The sequence below is a fragment of the Heliconius melpomene genome, chromosome 15, assembly GCF_056956725.1.
Source record: "Heliconius melpomene rosina isolate 202511_hmr_F chromosome 15, ASM5695672v1, whole genome shotgun sequence".
In the NCBI taxonomy this organism is placed as follows: Eukaryota; Metazoa; Arthropoda; class Insecta; order Lepidoptera; family Nymphalidae; genus Heliconius; species Heliconius melpomene.
In genome coordinates this window covers 6,914,018-6,930,558 of record NC_140403.1, presented here as the reverse complement: position 1 = coordinate 6,930,558, position 16,541 = coordinate 6,914,018, and the positions used below count along the sequence as shown (strand labels likewise).

The 16,541-nt window shown below is 35.8% G+C and overlaps 1 protein-coding gene across 1 annotated transcript in view; it reads left to right on the top strand.

The window, feature by feature from the left end:
- The window catches only part of LOC146531535 (extracellular serine/threonine protein CG31145), an 81,515-nt gene that overhangs the window by 7,259 nt on the left and 57,715 nt on the right, over nt 1-16,541 (top strand). The gene's annotated exons all lie outside the window — the stretch shown is intronic.

Below are 16,541 nucleotides of genomic sequence, written 5' to 3'. Positions count from 1 at the left end.
TCTCCTTCTTCTTCCTCCTGGCATTAATCCCGGCTATTGCCAGGGTCTGCCTTCCTACACAACCTACTCCACTTTGCACGGTCTTTTGCATCCTCGGTGGTTAGACCATTGGCTCTCATGTCCTGCATCACGACATCCAACCAGCGCTTCCTTGGGCGTCCGGAAGGTCGCACCCCAGAGACTGGTATAGCAAGGCACTTGCGTCCGACATAGTTCTTAGGCCGGCGCGTAACGTGGCCAAACCATCTCAAGCGACTCTCTTGGAGCTTATCCGCTACGTCACGGACCCCAAGACTACCTCGAATGAATGTGTTGCGTATGCGGTCAGACCGCGTTACGCCGCACATCCACCTCAGCATCTTCATTTCCGTGACGTGAAGCTCCTGAGTGTGCCGAGATAGTGCTGGCCAACATTCGCTGCCGTATAAAAGAACCGGTCGGACGATGCTCTTGTATATCAGCCCCTTGAGCTTGGGCGGTATTCTGCGGTCGCAGACCACACCAGTGACCTCCCGCCATTTGGCCCAGGCAGCGCTTATCCGGCCATGGACATCGTGATCGATGCCTCCAGACTCGTGCATAACGGATCCAAGGTACCTGAACTTCTCCGACTTAACGGCTGGCTCAGGACCTATAAGGATGGTGCTCGAGTCCCGGCTCCCGCAGGCCATGTACTCTGTCTTCGACACATTTAGTTTAAGACCGCCGTTCTCAAGCGTACCCTTCCAGAGGTTCACTTTACGCTCCAGCGTCAGTCGGTTCTCGGCAATGAGTGCTATGTCGTCGGCATACATCATCAGCCATGGAGGCTGGTCCTGGATGTGAGCCGATACAGTATCGAGCACTACATTGAATAAGAACGGACTAAGAGCCGAGCCCTGGTGAACCCCTACCGTAATCGGGAAGGGTCTAGTGTCGCCAACAGCAGTCCTAACCATAGAAGCGGAATCGTGGTACATGTCTCTGATAATCTCAATATAGGCCTCAGGGATCCCTTTGGATCGCAATGCCCACCAGATACACTGACGAGGCACACAGTCAAAGGCCTTCTGCAGATCTAAAAAGACCACATGCAGAGCTCTCCTTTTTTCCCTGTATGCCTCCATCAAAGTTCTGAGGGCGAAAATGGCGTCCATGGTGCCCGATCCTGGCTGAAATCCATATTGAGACTCAGAGATAGTACACTCTCGGCGGAGCCTGAGGTCGATCATGCGCTCGAAGAGCTTCATGGTATGACTCATAAGCTTAATGCCCCTATAACTACCACAGTCTTGAACACTGCCCCTTCCTTTGTAAATAGGGGTAATGAAGCTAAGCCGCCACTGATGCGGCATCTTACCAGTGTTCAAGATATGGTTAAAAAGGTCAGTAAGCATGAGCACACCAAGAGAGCCCAACGATTTCCACGCTTCGATCGGAATGTCGTCAGGTCCCACCGCTTTTCCGTTCTTCATGCGTCGAAGGCAATTACGTGTTTCGTCAAGGGTTATTGGGGCAATAAGTCCAAGGTTAGGCGGTGGGTCGTGATGAAGACTGCATGGGTGCTGAGTATTCAGCAACTCCTGGAAGTAGCTTCTCCACCTCTCCTTCACAGAGGCATGACTACAGAGCAGCGTGCCCTGGGAATCTTTGACGCAAAGACATTTTGCGATATCTTGCGTCACTTTATCCCGGGAACGTGCCAGTTTGTAAATGAGCTTCTGCCCCTCCACAGTTTCAAGTTTATCATACAATGGTGACAAACTTTCACTGCGGGCTCTGGCTACAGCTCTTTTACAGGCACGTTTAGCTACTGTGTACTCCAGTCTGTCTTCAGGAGAGTTGGATTCCTGCCACTTCTTAAAGGCAGCCTTCTTTTCACGAGTCACCTCCTGCACCTCGTCATTCCACCACCATGTCTCCCTGTCGATGACACGTCCTCCCCTAGAAAGGCCAAGAACTCGCCTGCCCGCCGCAATGATTGCCGACTGAGCCCGATCCCAAGCATCCTGAGCAGTCTCGGTGTTCGTCGAAATATCGTGACTTTTCACCTCTGCCAGGAAGTTGGTCTGCATCGGTCCATTCAGCAACCACCACTTGATCCGAGGCCTACGTTTCTCGGCTACTTTCTTCTTCGGAGTGACGTTAAAGTCCATGACAAGAAGACGATGTTGGGCCGTTAGGCTTTCGCCTGGAATGACCTTACAGTTAGTTACCCTGCCCATATGACACCGTCTGGTCAATAAGTAGTCTATTTGAGTTGAGTGGGACCCGCTCTTATACGTGATAAGGTGCTGAGAATTCTTTTGGAAGAACGTATTCACGACGGCCAGATCAGACGCAATACAGGTTCTCAGAATGTTTTCTCCCTCTGTATTGCGAAGACCGTGCCCAAAACCCCCGTGAACACGTTCATACGGCTCAGCAGCCTTACCGACGTGCCCGTTCAAGTCCCCCCCAACTAAGACCACTTCGGTAGACGGCACAGCAAGTAGCACCCCTTCATACTGCTCCCAGAATGTCTCCTTTTCGGCCGCGCTACATCCCGCCTGGGGAGCATAGGCACTGATTAAGTTTGTGATAACGCCCTCAATCAGTACCCTCACTCGCATCAAGCGGTCGGAGCGACGGTCAACTTCAAGGAGCCCATTCTGTAGCTCTTCAGATAGCACTACCGCTACACCGTTTCTACCCGAAGGTGACCCAGTGTATATAAGCCGGTAACCCTGTCCGATGTTACGGGACTTATTGCCCTTCCAGCGAGTTTCCTGGAGGAAAGCACACTGGACCCGACGTCTCATGAGTACATCTGCGAGTTCCCTGCATCGTCCGGTTAGAGAGCCAATATTCCACGTTGCAAAGCGGAGTTTCCTTCTGGGTACTTGCGTCTTTAACCGTGCCCGTACTTGACACGGTAGCCCTCGCCCACTTGTCGCAGGTGTAGGGCGATGTGCCTGCGCGTCGTTTCGCGGCGACGCCCTAGCCGTACCCAGTCTGTTGTTGGTTCGTTCCATATTGTGGCTGTTTTTGGTTTTCGTGGAGCGACTGCCGTCTGACCTCCAAACCCCTGTGTGGGGAAAACCGAAGGGAGAGGAAAATAGAAGGGTAGGATAGGAAAAGGAAGGAGGGAGCTAAGGAAGGAGGAGAGGGGGGGGACACCATTCTTACGGACTGGATGAGGATATAAGAGTGGCGGCTCGAGGATCCGGGGTCGCGTACCCGTATGCCCACAAACCAATATCGGACAGATATTAGTCTGGACACCCTCTGAATGAAATATTATATTATTGTCATTTCTTCGCTCCAGAGTCGAGGCAAAATGTGGCGTCTATCTGTTCTAGGTCTATTCTACTGTATTCTATACTATCTGGGGTCCAAATATATAACAGGCTAGGCCTGAGGGAACCCAGTGTGAAGACACTCCGTTCAGCCGAATTTTCGAGATATTCCGTGTTGAGTGTAGGAACTCAACACCGCGTTATCGTAATAGAGCAGTAGAGCAGTGAAATGAAAATATATGTTAATAAATAATAATCCATTCCCACGAATGGGAATCGAACCCACAACGGTCGTTACAGTCACACGCTTGTCACGCAATTTTATATATTTTTTAGATTTATAACTAGAAATTAAATGCGACATTTTTTTTCATAGAATAATTGACATCATTGTTACCGCTTATGCAAATAAACAAGCATGTTTATAATACCGGAAAAAACAAGATCCGTGCGCAGTAAGAGTTGGTTCACATTACACTGACACCTACGGATATTTCATATTATATGTAATTTATATTTAAATCATCGTTTTTACAGTAAAGAGGTAATTTAGGTTCTCAGGTTCCCTCTGCCTACCCTGCTATATGCGGACCGCGTGAAGCTATAAATGAAGTGGGTGTAGATTCTATGTCTTATACGGAAATAGTACAATAAACTTTAAAATTAGACAGCAAATAAAAATAGCAATAGGAGAAATCAATGCTTTCTTAGTGCAATTGTTACATATGAGGAAGAGCATTTTGAACTTTGAGGAGCATTTTGAACTTCATAATATGTCTTCATATATGCCTTCACATAAAATTTCTACATCGCTATAGAGATTGTTATAATAAAAAAAAATCAGCTTCTCGCTGTATCCCGCACACAGAACGGTAGGCAGAAGGAACCTAGTGTTACGACACACCGTTCCCCACTTTCAGCCGAATTCTGGAGGCATTGTGTGTTAAGTGGCAGAACTCAACGCCGCGCTTTGCCTCGACACCAGAGCGAAGAAATGGAAATATAAAGGTAAATAAATATTTCACTTCCTCGAGTGGGGATCGAACTCACAACCGCTACGTTACAGCCACACTCTCTTATAATAAATAAAAAATTATAATGGAAACGAGCCCCCTCATACAAATCAGACCCAGTATATAGCTATTTGTCAGTGCGGACACGGGGTCATTTCGAGACAATTGATTCATCGAGACGTGGCAAATGTCCTGCTGGTCTGTCGACCTACAATATGTTCAGCTGTTCATACTGTTTTACATACATACGTACTTAATGTACTCGTTTACATTGTTTTTTTTGTACTTGGTGATAAAACACTCCGTTCCCCACTTGTCGCTGAATTCTGGTGGCATTGCGTGTTGAATAGTGGAACTCAACACCGTGCTTGCCACGACAACAAATGGTAATATTAAATATTTCATTTTCTCGAGTGGGAATCGAATCCACAACCTGTCGTGTTTAAATTGAAATTTTGCGTACTTATGCAAAAGAAGAAACCGGTCAAGTGCGAGTCGGGCTCGCCCACCGAGGATTCCGTATTTATTTCCGGATTGTAGCTCAACGGGAATGACAACAATGTTCAAATAAATAAAACACTTTTTAGTTATTTTTTTAACAAAAGCGTGTATTTTAGTTTTTTTTAATTAATATTTATATAAATAAAAAATATCAATTTTATAAACTTCCACTTCCATAACTATTCGCGTTTAGTACTTAAGTACGACAGATTAAAGTTACCAACGTGGTAAATACGATATTTGTGACGTTAATTAATGTTCATTTCTTTTTGTAATAACTTCATAGAAGTGGATATATATTAAAAACGCAATGAAGTAACATGCTTATATCGAGGATAATGTTTTCGCGCAATTTGTAGACGAGATATGCACAGACAAAGTATAATGCAATATTTAAGAGGGACACTGTTTTCTCACACTCGTATCAGGGTTTTTTTTTACGATAATCATTCATTAATTAAAACTTAAATTTACCGCCTATTATCTAACGAAACTAATTAGGGACCTATATTATAAATATATCCTTCAGATTTAGTCACTAGTTAATTGTAATGTTTTTCTCATATAAAAAAATATAAATTTCGTACTTACTACGACGAAGGTCGTCCGATATAGCATGAAATTGAATAATTTTGGATTTAGTATAAAAATTTTATAACAAAAAAATGCTTCTTCATGATTCTATAATACTTATAACATCATCTAACAATTTAAAACCATTGAAAAGTGAAAGTATCCTTCCTAGTATTTAATCCGCCGCGAACTTCTGACCTTGACTGATTTTAATACATACTTTTATATTACTTCACTGTTTCTTTGAAAGTTGTCGTCATCGTATGAATATTTTTTTTTGACTTTTCTAAAAAAATATATAATAAATAATGTATAATTATATATTTTTTTGTGTTATCTGAATGTTACAAGTAATGAAGTATGTAATATGTTCTATGGAACAGATGTGCTATTTGATTTTAAAAAACCGGTTAAGTAAGGCTTCCGAACCAATTTAATGATTGTAAGTCAACGGGAAGTACAGGGATCATAGACCTGAATATTTTATATTAACTTCACCTTGATACTTCCAAGCGATCTCGTGATAAATGGTCTTGACAAATAGACAACAAAGTGGTCCTATAAGGGTTCTGTTACCTTTTGAGGTACGGAATCCTAAAAATAGAATTTAAGTGACCAATAAAGATTACTACCCAGTAGATAAGTAAAAAATAAAGTACTTGCACATTAATTTTTGTATTTAATTTAAAATGAGTAGCAACTAGAAATATTCACTGAGTGACTGACTAAAAGTCTCATTTTACGATCTTTATTTACGCTGACCCCTGCGCTGTGTTGATAATAATTTAATACAAAATAAATTCGCACGCCAAGCTGCTATTCTAGTAGATAATAATTAGAAGCCAGTCGTGGACTATTCCCAAGGCGTAATTGTAAAGGTGAGGAGGTTGTGTGTTCGATTTCCATTTGAGGAAATGAAAACTTTAATATTTTCATGTCTTCACTCAAAGTATAGCGTTAATGCCGCTACTCAACACGTGATACTTCCAGAATTCGGCGAAAAATGGTACACGAAGTGTCTTAACATTAGGTTCCTTCTGTGTACTGTGTGCGGAAAACAGAGTGACGCTAAAAAAAATATTAATAATAATTAACAATCGTATTTCAATCTAACATTTGCTAACTATACCAAAGTCCATGGCCTTAGGCGAAGCGTTAAGCGTATGAAACCATAGCATTACATAATTGTAATGAGATTTGTGTTCCTAGTACACGAGTACGAGTGCACATTGATGTATTGTCAGATACCGTTTATTATTGCCACATCATTATTGCTACTTGTTTATCATATCTATTTCTCTCTCTCTCTCTCTCTCTCTCCGGAGCATTATTAGAGTCTATCTGATGGTGAGGTCTGCTTTCGGCTTTTGTCTCCACGTCTAATGTTAATTATATCTATTTATAATATTAAATATTTATATATAGAAGAAACGAGAGAAATGTATGTATATATAGTGATACAATATTCTGTTTTCATTCTCTTATTAGAATCTGTGGAATTATTATCATTCGTTTGCTTGTGATTTTAATTCAAATAGTGCAAAGTGCAACAATAGTGTTGTTTTTCTATTTGAGCTGATCAATATCTATATAAAAATATATCAAAATCGCGGCGTTAAGTTCCGCCATAAGTGGTGTTAAGATACGCAATACCTCCAGAATTCGATGGACACTCGGAAGCGAAGTGTCTATGCGTGATGCTGATAAAAAGAAATATCCACATAATTGCCAAAAACCTCCAATTTTAATGTTAGGCTATTTAACCCACTAAATGGTTGAAAAGTTTTGTAGAATAAATTCATAATGTTCCTATGGTACATTATCGTTTAAATGTCACGATATGACGATTAAGAGAAATTTCTTGATAAGGTTATAATGTGAAATTTTGTGTTTTAAAAAATTAAGAAGACAAACAAATAGACGTTTTTTGTTCTCATATATATAAACATATTCTGAAATTGTTAAAGTAACTGTTTAATTAATTATTTGTAACTTGAGTTACACAGATTAGTCACTTTCCGTTGGTTCTAACAGACTGTTTTACATTTTGTATTGTTTTTATTCATTAATTGTTTTTTTAAATATGTTTTTGTATGTATTATAAAACTCTTCATTTATATATGAGAACTGAATAACCTTGAAATAATACTTTCTTGCTATAAAAATAAAATAATAAAAAATAAAAAGTATTTTTATTATATAGTTAATTATAGGCTTCACATACATAGGTTTATTAAATGAATTGTTTAATGACTAAAAATAAAAAGCCGGGTAAGTTCGAGTCGGACTCACCCAGCGAGGCTTCCGTACCAATTTCACGATTGTAGGTTAGCGGAAAGTACAATATATAAAAGTTGCCAAACTTAAGTTTGCGGGCATATTTCCTATTTAACTTAACTTAACTTCACGTTATATCCCTAGCGGGGTAGTCAGAGAGAACAGAGCATCAAACGCTAGGGTCTCTACTTACCTCTTTCGCCTCGTCCACAGTCATCAACCTTTTCATACGTGCCCTCCGGGGGGTCCTCATGCTTTTTACCTGACCTTCCTCCAGTATCTTTGATACTGTTTTTTCAAAGGTCAAGCGAGGTCTCCCCCTACCTCTCTTACCGCTCACTTTTCCATCATAAATCTAATTTGATTTTTTCTTCTAATTTCATTTGATATTTATTTCAGCTTAATACCTCAACACAATCTCGAAATAATAGTCTTGATAGACGGACAACGCAGACTATAAGGGTTCCGTTTTTCCTATTTGAGTTACGGAACCCTAAAAACCAGTTGCTATAACAATATTTTCCACACTATTTATTTAAAGAAGTGACGCTGTACCCAAAAATGATTCATATTCGACTCGCATTCTGCATAGTCCACTCGATTGCCAAATCGATTAGTTTTGCTCACGCATGAATTTATTAGCGCCATCAAGCTGTTGAGCTATTTACTCTTGGTGTTATGTTCTTAGGAGGTATGAGGAAGTATACTTATAATTAAGATCTAGGACTTATAAAGTACTCGTACGTTCACATAAATATGTAAGTAATAAAATATAAAAAGGCATTTATAATGAATTGAAATTAATAAAGAATAATGAGTAATTAACACTTATATATTACTAGTGGACCCGAACGCGGCTACGCCCGCTTGAACTATACGAATATTTATTAAATATTTTTATGAAATTATCTTCAGTTTTCAATAGAGAGATGCGTTAAGCAAGCTCATTTTGGGTGACGTTTTCTAACAACAAACTTTGCAAATCGTTGCTTAGCAACGGTCGCATAGCGACGGTTGTTATTAACATGGCGGAATAAATTGCATGTCAAATTAATAAGTATTTGAATATATTGGTATATATCGAAAAAATTACAAATATGAGAAAAAAAGTATCCTATGTTCACCCCGAGACCCTAAAGTATCTCTATATGAGTATTTTATCACAATTGAATTAGCGGTTTGGCCCTGATTGCGTAAAAGACAGACAGACAGAGTTACTTTCGAATTTATAATATAGGTATGGATCTTTACAAAGTATAAAACAAAACATATTTTTTTTTAGCTTTCCATCGTATCCCACACATAGCATAGTAGCCAGAGGGAACCTGGAAACCCAATGTTTACACTCTGTTCCCATTAAGACACTTCCGTTCCCCATGTTCATGGCGTGATCAATCACGGAATTGAACGCCGCATCATATTATACAGACATTTATTAGCCATTTATCTGTGATCTTTTCGAAACACTATTTATATACATATAATAACGATAGCCTGTATAAGAAATGATCTATTTATAATTAAATAATTTGGCAATGTACTTGATTAATATGAAATAATATTTTTTAAAATTATGATTTGAAAATATGTATGCGCAATTAAAAAGAAGGTTGGTTTCGATATTGCATATAATAATTATGTAGATCACGGCAAAGCTGTGTAAAGTGAAGGTTATGTTTTAAAATATTTCTTATATAGTACCCACTTATTGTTAGAAGAATTTTTTTTCTGCTATTTTTATACATAGTTCTTGTAGTACTGTGTAGAGCCTTTTAATAAACTTCACATAATATGCACATATATACATTTTTTTTGGTTTCCTGCTATATCCACATGTAGCAGGATAGACAGAGGGAAGCCTAATGTTAAGTTTTACACTCCGCTCCCCACTTTTCGCTGAATTCTGGAGGCAAACTTCACGCCGCTCTCGAACTTCGCTCAAGACTAGAGCGAAGAAATTAAAATATTAAATACTTTATTTCATCTAGTGTAAAAACTCTCCGTTTTCAATCTGATCTGAGATTTTTTTCTCTGCGTCAAAATGCCGTGCCATATTCTTCTCTACCAGTAAATAAGGCCAATTTTTGACCAAGGAAGACACGACAGTCTTTAGGCTGAGTCAAACCAGCTGAACAACTTTCACAACTCATCCAACAGCGTAAGTGAACTATTACGACACAAACACTGACATTTTATGCTAAATTATTACAATACCAAATGTATTCGAGAAACCTTTAAATATATAAATGCAATTGACAAAATTAAAATGACCTAATTTGAAAAAAAAATTACAATATATATGAACAATATAGAATTGTTCATGAAAGTTATTTTTTAACTAATTTCAAAAGCTGTTTTATTATTGTAATAATTTAATGTATGAAAAGATACTAGCTAGTTATATTTTTCTGCCAAAATAGATTTAAATTGTATATAAAAGTTTTTACAACTAGAAGGTCATCTCAGTCTCCAAATAAAATTTATATGTTTTATACAATATTGGATATATTATGCATTCATATTAAATTTAATGAAATAATAGATATACCTTTTCTTGCATTAGATTAACATTTAACAGTAAACATTAACACTAAAAAGCTTAATTCGTAGAGTGTAACGACCTCTCTACGGTCTAGTTGTACCTACAAACTTTATATACGATTTAAGTCTATTTTTAAAGAAAAAAAATATGTATATACTTAATTCAGTAATTAATATAGTTTAGTCATAATAATAAGGATTTCGTATATTAGATTAAATTTCACTCCCATTTTAATAACTTGCCAATCAACATTTAAGTTTCATCCGAATAAAATAATCAAACGGTTCATTTAAATAAATGTGTTCGACGCAACTAGTTTGCATATTAATGAAATTATAGTCTTCGAATAAATTAAAGAGGGACGTATTCGATCTCTGTTCTTTTACTTCCGATCTTCTATAAACTCTATATGTCTTTATCGTACGTTTTTGTAAACGTCATAGTGTTTTATGAAGCATTGAAAGCGTCAAGAATTGTAAAAATAGTTTACGACTCGATTTTACGGCTTGTATTTGAAATTTTTTTTTTTTTTGTTATAAAATTAGATGCTTACATTTGTTCTTGCAGAAACATTATGTATTTGGATAGTATTATTTTCGTTCTCTTCTCTCCTGATAAAAAAATCACTAATATATTTTTTTTCTAAAGAATACATGTTTTACACGGGTTTCATATGCATAGAGTTTATTAAATGACCGTGGCAACAGTTTATTCGAATTTAAAATTTATTTCCAAGAAGTGAAGTTTCCTGATAGGACGGTACAAGGCCCGCTATTATATGCTCCCCTTATCCTCATATAACGTCACATAATATAGTAACATATTGTTCATACATTATGTTAAAAGAGGATATTTGTAGGAATTAAAATTAAATATACTCGTAAAACAGGTTCACACTGTATCCCGCACACAGCAGAGGGAACCTAACGCTTAGACACTCCGTTCCCCACTTTTCGCCGAATTCCTTTTTGACAAATACATTAATTTAATAAAAATATTAAAGAAGTATAGTTACAAAAATAAAAACGATCTCCAATGATAATGAAAAACAATAAGATAAAATCTTAACGAAAGCTAGAACAATCAGTGTTTTACTCCATTAGCGTGATGGGTATATGAAGACAGGAATGCGCATGGCCAGCTGACGGTCTCTGGCGGTAGGCCAACAAGGCCATCAATACTTTCTATGTTTTTCAAGATTCGCACAAAACGAAAACGGAACCTATACTGTGTAATTGTAAATCTATTCAGAATTTTTTTTAATTATTATTTTTCATGCATCCTCTCCATTCTCTCATCCACCCAGTCAGAGTGGGTAGACAGAACCTCTCCTCACGCCTCACCAAATTGCGACGCTAAACTCCGTCAATCAACTTTTTTAACTCAATTATTGCACTTTATTTATTAACCAATTCAAGCTACGATCAGTATGTAACAAATTTAAAATAAATGTATTAAATGTATATAACTTTAAAAAGCTCAAAGTATTTTTTATAGTAATTCTTGGAAAGGTTCCTAATTTCTCTTATTTCCGCCTAAAACTTGTGAGTTTTTTTAAATATTTCTTATAATAAATCATAAATTGAATGGGAACGTAGTGTCCTAACACTGGATTCCCTCTGTCCCCTGCTGAGTGCGAGGTACACCGTGAAGCTGATTTATTTATTTTGGAAAAAAAATTCTAACATAAATTTTGCTTGCAAACAATTGACGTCATCCAATGATTATTTGCTGTAAATTGTAAAAATATATTCCTATTTTTTGACTGTTTCAGCTAAAGTTATATGAACATGCTTCCCAAGAGCAGTAAAAGTACCTAAAATATATACGAATACAATAAAAAAACACACAATTACGAAATCTGATTTACTTAACAAGTTCCTTTTTATTTTTTTTAATATATATTTACATATATTTATTAAACATTCAGTTTATTTTGTTATATGGTCACATGCTGTTTTCCAGGCAACCTTGCTAGCGCGACATTCGTTCTCGTAATAGCTCGCGCCTCGCACTTGCGTGGGCGCCCGATCTTTCTCTACGAGATCTTCAAAACAACTTGCCCGGCTCATTTTACAAAACTTCCCAATGGTTTCAAGTATTCTTGCATGGAAATGTACGTGAATTATCAGTTTATTACCTATGTGATTTAGTGATGTTTGGTGATAGTGTAGTGTTTTTTTTAGTGATGCGTTATATACAGTTTTTGGTTGTGTTGTTGTACAGGTAAAAACAGTTTTTTCGTTTTAAATTATCTAATAAAATGTTGATTTGGTTGTCCCGATTTTTTAATATATTGTAAATGTAAATATGTTTTTCGGATTAATATATATTATCTGTGACCACAATAAATGGTTTGAACTTCGAGTTTTAAAATGTATTTTCGATTATCAAAATACAGTATGATCCATAATGATGAGGAAGCCACGATCTTGATAGCAAAATGTTAAAAATTATGGACGATAGCATACTTCTTTAGGTACACTATAAGTTAAAAAATAAAATTACCTTAAGAAATTCTATAGCTACTTAATAGGAAATCCAGTGGCATTGACTACAGATTAAAAATGTTTTAGGCTTATAATATTTAAGTAGCTTTGTGTAAATATTGTCGTTTTTTTAAAATTTATAATGCCTGACTTTCTAGATATGTCATTGTAAATAGATTTCTTTATATTTACTTTTCGTATGAATAGAATCTCACAGTTAGATTCGAGCTTACAAATCAACAGATATTTAAAGTAAATTTAGGATTTCAACGTTCTCTTCGCCAATATTTTAATACATACATTTGCTAATACCTTCCTATCTATACAATACATATAAATAGGCATATAAAATTATATTTGCATAAACCTTTTATTACTTATACGCTATTTACGAAAATATAAATTAGCACCTTACGATTTGGTTACAACATTTATATGAACTCTCGAGCAATATTTAAATGCAGATTGTAATCACACGTTGGGAAACATACCTGTGTGTTTACGAGCTTTATTATATTAACCTGTATTTTAATGACTCTACATATACTATATGTATCGTATAGTTTATTTGTGTGTGTTTTTTCCGCATATAGTAGGCTAGGCTATGGGAACCTGGGAACCTAGTGTTAAGACATATCTGTTCCCCAATAACAGAATAATTTTGGTGGCATTGCGAGTGGCTTAACTATTATAGAGCAAGGAAATGAAAATATTAAATATTTCTTTTCTTCGAACGGGAATCGAACACACACCCTGTCGCGTTTATAATCGCACGCTTGTACCTCTGCACAATGTCGGGCCCGTATATTATAATAATAGTATATTAGGATGTTTATAAAATGTCAAACATTCTACATCTTATTCAGTTGGTATTTAAATTTACCAATACCTAGGGCACAACTCAATCAGGTTTTAGTCTTCCTGGTTGAGGAGTTGTCATCTTGTTACAAACATTTTAGCATATTGCGTTTATAGTATTATATTAATATTTTTTTGTTCTTTTTTGTCGTTGTTTAATCCATGTAATATGTATGTACCTACTTAAATTTTATTATTTATGAAGGCATGGATATCTTATTATAATTTATACTAAATTCTATTCTCTATTATAATTGTCTTATTTTAATGTAGTATAGTTCTAAATTATTAAATCAATTAGTTTATTAGTATTTTTAACACTTTTTTACTGCTCTACAATTTTCAATTAGTTAATTACTATAACAAATAAACAATGCATTAAACTTCATTTGCCAGCTATAATTTATAGTACTAATGTAAAACGGTCACATGTGACGTTTATATTTTTTAGATGAGTATTATTTCAAAATATTATGTCAATGACTTTTGCTTGGTATTTGATATAGATTATAAATATTACAAATATGTATACAGACTAAAATATCTTTATGTAATAGCGTGTGAAATAATTTTTAAAATCATTACATAAAATTATTTAATCTATTTGCCATTATTAATATTATCAAAATTTCAGTTCAGTTTTTGATTTTATGTTAAACCACCAAGCAATTTTAAGTGTCCCAGAACGTGAGAACCTGGTGTTAAGATACTCTGTTCTCACTAAGACCTCACTTTCGTTATCCTGTTTCCCCGGAACTCTTGAGGCATTGAGCGTTGAGTGGAGAAGCTCAACCCCGCTGTTTACCAGAGCGAAGTGTATGAAATATTAAATATTTCACTCTCACGAGTGGACATCGAACCTACAACGGATGCGTTTACAGTTACACACTTGTGCCCCTGTGCCACAATGGTTCAATAATAATAACTTATACTACGATAGCTATACTAAAATGTGATTGAAAAAGCGTTGCAGTTATTTTAAAATTAATTCTTATTTTAATTTTATTTTATTTAAGCTTAATTAAATTGATTTAACGTAACATATTTGTTTTTTTCTATTTCTATATTATTTATGATGACCGCTAATTAACCTCTACCTTTAGGCTAAGTATAAAAAACAACATCTATTTCCTTTATCAACTTTGATTATTTATATACATAAAGTGGACCTATAAATTAAATCACAACTAGCTTTTAAATATAACTGAACTTTTTCATATTTTGTTTTATTCCTTATAAACTTCACGCTGTATAACAGGGTAGGCAGAGAAAACCTAGTGTTAAGACACTTCGTTACCCAATTTTCGCTTAATTTTTGAGGCATTGCGTGTTGTGTCGCTGAACTTAATAGCTCACTCCTTACCTCGCAAAAAAAGTTAAATATTAATAAATAATAATTTATGCCCCCGAGTGGGAATCGAATCCACAATCGTCGAGTTTACATTCTCACTTATGCCACCGTGCCATTTTTTTTATTTTCAATATGAAAAGTAAAATGTTATTACCATACAAACTTCAAGCTGTACTTTATGGCGAATGCGGGTCTTTTAAACCTGTCTCCGACCTTGGCTGTTGAATGAGCGGGTGCAAACCGGTACTAAGAGCTGATGTAAACACTATGTTAATTGCTTATGACATTTCTGTGCTACATTATAGAAAATATAGAAAAAAAAAATGTTATAATTCAAAATCGAAAATAAAAAATAGTTCTAATCTAATATTTTAGATACAAATCATTCTACTTAAAGCACAAGTTTGTGTTGTTTGTTCGTGTATTGATTAGCATTGCATTTCTTCATTTAAATATTTAATGCAGACTAATAAAACTATTTTATATGTACAATAGATGAGCCTTAATCTGTTGCTGTTAATTAAAAAAAAATATAGCCTAATACTCGTAGGTATATTACTGGCTTGGATTTTGTAATTTTTCTCCCGCATATAGCAGGATAGGCAGAGGGAACATATTATATATGTTAAGCATAAGTCACTCCGTTCCCCATTTTCCATCGATTTTTTAAAGCATTGCATGTAGAGTGACAGAACTCTACGCCACGCTTTCCCTTTTTACCAGAGCGAAGAAGTGAAAATATAAACAAATAACAATTCATTCTTCCGAGTACAGATTGAACCCACAATAGTCGCATTAAAGTCGCACGCCTGTGCCACTGCGCTACGGCGGCCTAAGTAAGTAAGTCAATAGGTAAAAATAGAATAGAATTAATTGGCTCTTGTATAGCGATATATTATTATTGCCATCTAATTAAACATATGTAACGTATACCTACCTACATACTAATATCAGAATTATGAGGATAATTAGTTTAAACAGTTGTTTTGCATAGCATTATTACGGTAATAATAAAATTTTATATACATACTACTACTTATAAAACAATATTTTAATATTAATATTATGTATGTCATTGCGCATTTGAATTACATACACTAAACATTTCCTATAAAATATACTTTTTTATATTTTTGTATTAAGAAACTTTGTTCTCATTAAGACACCTCTGTAACACTTACCACTAAATTCTGGATGCATTGCGTGTTGAGTGGCGGATCTCAACACCGCAGTTTGCCTCGACACCAGAGCGAGAAAATGTAAATAAATATTTCACTTCCGGGAATCGAACCCACCACCTGTCGCGCTTACAGTCACACGCTTGTGCCCCTTTTCCTCGACTGGTCTAAATTCTTTTAAAATAATTTTTAAATATTAATATTCTTTTATTAATATAATTATTAGATTATATTTACAAATATACTTTATAGATGGTCTGTTCTAGACATGCTGTAGGGCATCGCCAAGGCTACTTTGAACTCCTCATAGTTGCACTAACTTGCAGTTAGAAACTGAAAAGTGTATGCTTTTGAACAGTTACAGGAAAATGTTAATATTTAACCTGTCAGCGCTATATTTTTAAAGTAAACTTTGATTTAAAAATAAATAGAGTCGGACTCTACCAGCAATTAAAAAAGTCGATTGGGTTTCATACCAATAAATGTTTTTATAAAAAGCTAA